The 6,109-nt window shown below is 45.1% G+C and overlaps 1 pseudogene; it reads left to right on the top strand.

Moving 5' to 3' along the window:
- Positions 1 to 916: 916 nt before the first annotated feature.
- Positions 917 to 1,460, top strand: LOC110317977 (annotated as a pseudogene).
- The last annotated feature ends 4,649 nt before the right edge of the window (positions 1,461 to 6,109 follow it).

Below are 6,109 nucleotides of genomic sequence, written 5' to 3'. Positions count from 1 at the left end.
TTCAGGCAAGCCTAGGACTTTACCTGGATCTGTCTGTCAACAAGAGAATTACCATTTACATCATCTCAGAGATGTCCCGTGGGTGAGACCTCGATGCTCAGTTTCACAGCGTTCTCACAGCTGGACACAATAGTCAGTCAGCAGCAGAGTTCTCAAAACCTGAGTTCTCCTTTCTTTGGATTGCAAACTCTATGAGGCTGGAGACTTCAGAGTGTCTGCTCTTTACTGTATCTCTGTCTAGACCTGGGATGCATAGATTTGTTTGAGCAAACAGACAAAAGGGTAAAATAGCCTTAGCTTAAACTCCACAGACAACTCCAGACTCGCAGCCCAGCCCGGCCCCCTAGCTTATTTCCTCCGTGAAGATGAACTGGGGAAGCTTGGACCTGTATTCCCTCCCTGCAGCTTTCTCAGGTCTCTATTCTGGAGCCAGCCACCCCTGCTCACATGGCTCTAAGAACGAAGTGTGGTCTATATCAGTTTGGTGGAGGGGAAGAAACTAAAGGTTTCTTCTAATGATAATGATAATGATAATAATAATAATAGTAGTAATAATCATAATAATAACAATAGCAGCAGCTGGAGAGGTGTTGGCTCAGCAGTTAAGAGCACTTGATGCTCTCTCTGTCAGGGAGCTGGAGTTGGGTTTCTAGGACCCACATCCTGCAGCTCACAACTGCCTACGCTCCAGTTCCATGGGATCTGATGCCCTCTTCTGGCCTCTGAGGGAACCCGAGCGTAACACACACACACACACACACACACACACACACACACACACACACAGTCACACACAATATATACTATATATGCATATGTGCTGTACATATGTACATCTATATAAATCTCTATTGAAAATAAAACACACCTGGAGTAACAGCCTTCCCCTGCCTGAATATGGTGATCTGTCACCAGTGTCCCCTGCCTGAATATGGTGATCTGTCACCAGTGTCCAGATCAAGATGTCTCTTTAGAAGAAGTCACAAAAAATTCTATTGCCCACCCACCCTCCAGAAGCTGGCAAGTCAGAGTCTACTGAGGGGCGAAGCCTCGGCCACTTCTTCTCTCAAGGACCTGCCCCATAGGCTGTTCCCAGTAATTTTTGAGGAGGTCTTCACTGACAGACATACAAAGATCTTGAAGGCCGTGATACCTGTGTGGCCCTTCCCATAACTTTCTTTAGGAATTCCGATAAAGAAATGCAACCTGGAGATTTTGAAGGCTTGAGAGACTAGATATACTGCTTGCACAAAAGGTTCGAACCAGTAGGTGCAAACTCAGAGCACTCAATTGGAGAGATAAAAAAACATGTGGGGGCTGTAGACTGGCTCCCATGAAGGTGAAGGCTTACCAGAGTTCACAACACAGAAGCATCCAATGGAGAACAGTCCTGACTGTGAGGTGAAGAAAGAATGCCTCAGGTGCCCGAAGAAGTCCTTGGAGACACTTTGCATCATTAACTGTGACCTCTCACAGTCAGACTTGGATTACCCGACCTATTGCCTAAATATCTGTGAGCTCGAACATCTGCAACTTATTGATATATATTTATGTGATTTACTCCTTGAGCCTCTGGGGTTTCTCCTTGAGAGAGTCAGAGAGACCCTGCAAACCCTGGAATTGGAGTCATGTTGTAAAGAGGACTCTCAGTTCCATGCCCTGCTGCCTGCCCTAAGCCAGTGTTCTCAGCTCAGAGAGGTCAATTTCTATGATAATAACGTCTCTCTGCCTTTCCTGAAACAACTTCTACACCACACAGCCAGGCTGAGCCAGCTGACCCATGAGTGATAGATACCCTGTCCCTCTGGAGTGCTATGATGACAGTGGTGTGATAATAACATACAGATTAGAAAAGTTTTGTCCTGAGGTCCTGGATATACTCAGGGCCAAAAGACAGCCCGATAGTGTCGCCTTAGAAACAACCCAATGCTCTAAATGTGGTTGGGTCCTCCATTTATGATCTGGAGACCCAATGTTGCGTTTTTGTAGAACTCCTGTAAGGTTGACTGTGAAACAGGGAAATGGAAGCTTAGGAGTGGGGATTGATGGAATCCTAAGTGAATGTCCACTGCTGAATGGAGCATGGCTATGTCAACCACCTAGAGATCTGGGACACATTGGAAAGTCGAGATCGTCCTCTGAGCTGGTGAATGGATGTTGCATCTGCAGAAAGTATCAAGCACTCTTTCTCCTCTAGGATTAATGTAGTTTGAGTGTGTTACAATAGAAGCACCGTTTTATGAGATCGGCCCCCTCTGTTGACTGCATACAATAAATGTGTTGACTTTTCAAAAAATAAATAAATAAAACACAATTATCATGACACATTTCAGCACAGGCACGGTCTTTGAAATTGACCAAATAAGTTGCTCACACTGAGTAAAAACTGAGATACTGTCTGGATCCAGATTACATGAGTCTATGGGGTTTCTGCAGTTTTCCTGTCCCTGAGCCCAAGTTTGTTAGTTGTGACTGAATGATGTGTACCAATGCAAATGCCGATTTTTGATATGCATGTGCTATCATTTTCTATGGTTGCTTAGCAAACTACTACAAATTTAGCATCTTGATAGAATTTAAATGCATTACCTTATATTTTGGGGGGGGTCAAGGCATCTGGGTACCCACTAACTGGATCGTCTCTTAGTTGAAGCAAAGAGGCTGCCCCTCACTGCTGTTTTGTCTGGAACTGGGGTTCTGAGTCCCCCTGGGACTCCGCTTGAGTGTACACACCTCTCTTCTAATAATGCACTTAGCAACTACTAGCAAACTGTGGACCCCCAGTACTAGCATGGCCCTACAGGTAACCCCACTCTAAACAATGGAATAAGTTTCTCCTACCTTTGACAGCCATCAAATAACTCCCCACTTATGGGTAGTTTTTATTCAAATATATTTTAGAACATAACCAGGTATAAAATGTGGGGGCTGGCTCCACCTAGACTGATTTGGGGTACATGCTCAGCAAGGCAACTCTTGAGAAAACTTTTTTGGGGGAACCCCTACTCATATGCATAATTGGTCATGCATGCAATTCAAATAAGGTGCATCACAGCACGTTCCTAGTGATCAAAGACTTATATAATCCAAGCCTGTCAATCAAAACAGAGAACCACCTACTCAACACTCTTTAGCAACACAACTGTGTGTCCTCTTGAGTCTTCTCAAAAGAAACCTGCCAAAATGTTGGTACCCACTGGTGTGGTCGCTCACACAGTTCCCTGTCTTGCATGATAATGCTTTTTTTCCCCCCTTGATCTATACTGAAACTTTGATGGTCACTTTGCCACTGGTGTGCACCTAGAACCTGGAGACACCCAGCCTAGACCTCAACCACCAGTAGGAGTCCCATGTTCATGGTCACTGCCAAGGACAGACTGCATCTTGTAGCTGTAGGATTGAGGTCCCTGAGGTTGACTGTGGGTTGTTCTCAGTGTCTAGCCTTGGCTTGTATTCCTCTCTATGCCGTCTTCAATCTTCTTTTTTTAATGTGCATGTGCACATGTGTGTGTGTGTGCGTGCGCGCACGCGTATATGGGGGGTATGCGTGTACATGAGTGTAGGTGCCCATGGCATCCAGAGGGGGATCCCCTGGAACTGGAGTGATAGGCGGTTATGAGTCACAGTCACCTGAAGCAGTGCTGGAAGCAGAACTCTGGTCCTTTGCAGGAGCAGCCCCTGAGCCATCTCTTCAGTTTCCCCTCCCCCTCCACTTTTACCAACCTGTTTCTCGGAGGCCAGCGGCAGCTTTTCTATTCCAAATCTCTCCCTTTAAGGGTTTGCTTGATTAGCTCAGACCTATTTGAGATAAGCTCCTTTTTTGATTACCCTGTCTCAAAGATTTAATTACAGCTGCTAAAATCCCTTCACCTGTGCCCTCTTCTGTCACCTAATCACGACAATGAGATCCATTGTCTCAGAAGTGAGGCCATACACCAGGGAAGAAACTCTGTAGGGCAGTTCCCTGGGGACAGGCATCTCCATCACATTTAAATGAACTTTAGGAATCCCCTGCCCGACTCTCCTCTGAAGGACTTTGCCTCTGTGAGAGAAAGCTGCTGTCCATGTTCCTGATTGCTTGCCTGTGCACGTATTTGCTCTTTGAATTCACCTTGAACCTTCAGAGCACTGCTGGCTCCCTCATTAAGTTAAGTTGAATAAACTCTTGACATCTTGTACATTTTGCATTTTTATGGGTTATAATTTTACTTTAAAAAAAAAATACCACCCGAGAACACCAACTTTTATATGAATATTTATCTCATAACTTTCTCTTACAAAGAGTGGATTTGTTGCTTACTTTTTGGTGTGCACACCTAAAGGGCTTTTCCCCATACCTTGGTCCAAGTTTGGAAGTGATGAGGATGCTGGTTTTCATTGGTCTCCTTGGGAGCTTGATGCTGACACCCAGTATTAATACAAGCACTGTGGTTAGAGGACCTTAAACAGTAGCCCTGGCTCAACATCCTTACTTAATTTCCTTGTTACAAATAACCAACATTAAAGGTTCTCTCGGAATGCTAGCATTACAGGATTTTGTAACTAGAGTGGGTAGAGGGCTCTCGGTATTCAGAACAAAGCTCTGCCCTTTAGGGAGTGCTAACCAGGCCTCTGTGTCAATACAATTAGGTATTGTTAACCTGACACACTCTGGGCTTTAGTCAATGTCTCTGACTCCTTCCCAGCCACAGAGTGACAAGGGAAGGAAGAGGGGGCATTAAAGAGGTTCAGAATGTCTCGGTCTCTATCCTCAGCCAAGCCCTTTGAAGACAGGGCCAGGTTTTTACAATGGAAGACAGCTCGTGTGCAGCCTGCTCATGATCGCTTTCCTGAGCAAAGCGAAATCTTGCTCCTTCCAGAGAAGCCAATGAAAGCTTAATACCAGTTAAATAATACATAATAGTAAGATCGTTATCCCGTCTTCTCCCAGTCGGCTAACTTCGTAATGTGTAAATGCTTATGTGGTGTGTGAAATCAAAGGACATAAACGGCACCAAAGGGGGGAAGGAACGAATCTGATCAGAAAGCCTGCAGAACGCAGACCACGGAAATCGCTTTCCGCTTTCCGCTCCACCAGCACCACCCCACCTCGAGCCAGGCTGACAGACTGAACAAGAGCCTCTCCCGCCAGAGCTTAAAGGCATCATCGTTCTGATCCTAACACGGGTACCCTCACCTCCCACCCTCCCCATGCCTCCTCCCTCCCCCTCAGATCTCCTCTTGCATTCGGCCTGGGAAAAGCCCAGGCTGCACCTTCACAGCTCTCTCCTCCAAAGCCATTAGCAAATATTGAGCATGTTTCTGCAAGGGGTGCCCAGGAGAGACGGAAAACCTACAGGACTGCTTTTCTCTGTTTCTCATTACCTGTAAAGAATGAGGCAACACGCTGATTTAGGAAAGGTGTCAGAGGGGACTGGTGAGGGGGGCCTCTGTGGGAGTGGGGACAACAGTTTGTAAACTCTAAAAGGCAATCGCATTGCTTATGCATCCGTGGAGGTCACCTGCAGCCAGCTCTATTGATTATGATTAGGTAATTTGTTTGTTAGTGTTTCTGCTAATGGACATTTTAGGACCATCTTCTGCTCTTAGTGTATCTAACACCCATTGATCAGATCATTGGCTTATTGGTTATCTACTTTGCTGCTAAACGATTTTCTATGATTGCTTTCTTCATTACACACCCTTATTCCAGAGGTAGTTTCTATTGTGTCCCATTACACTAATGGAAATTATTGACATGGAAATTGCTGGGTGCTAAGCTCAGGAATTCCAAGGCACACAATCACACTGCCTTTCTCCAAGATGCTCTTGAATAATGAGCAGTAAATATTGACGTGTTGGTGAGATTAGTTAATTGATGTAAATCAAAGAGAAAGAACCAGGAACACCTTCAGAAAGAAAACACAAAATAGTTTGCATAACCATGTGTACTCTGGTAGAAATGAACACAGGGGGCTTTGTGCTTAATGGTTTCTACTTAGAAACTTTAGTTAAACACAAGTGCTTTTTATTACAGTGCTTTAAAAACTCGGCAGCAGGTAGAGAAGTCAGGCTCTAACCTGTGCTGTATCACCCATTGTTAGCCACTAGCCAACTGCTGCAATTGAAG

The sequence above is a fragment of the Mus pahari genome, chromosome 3 (assembly GCF_900095145.1).
Source record: "Mus pahari chromosome 3, PAHARI_EIJ_v1.1, whole genome shotgun sequence".
Taxonomy (NCBI): Eukaryota; Metazoa; Chordata; class Mammalia; order Rodentia; family Muridae; genus Mus; species Mus pahari.
This window is presented reverse-complemented; position numbering and strand designations above follow the sequence as displayed.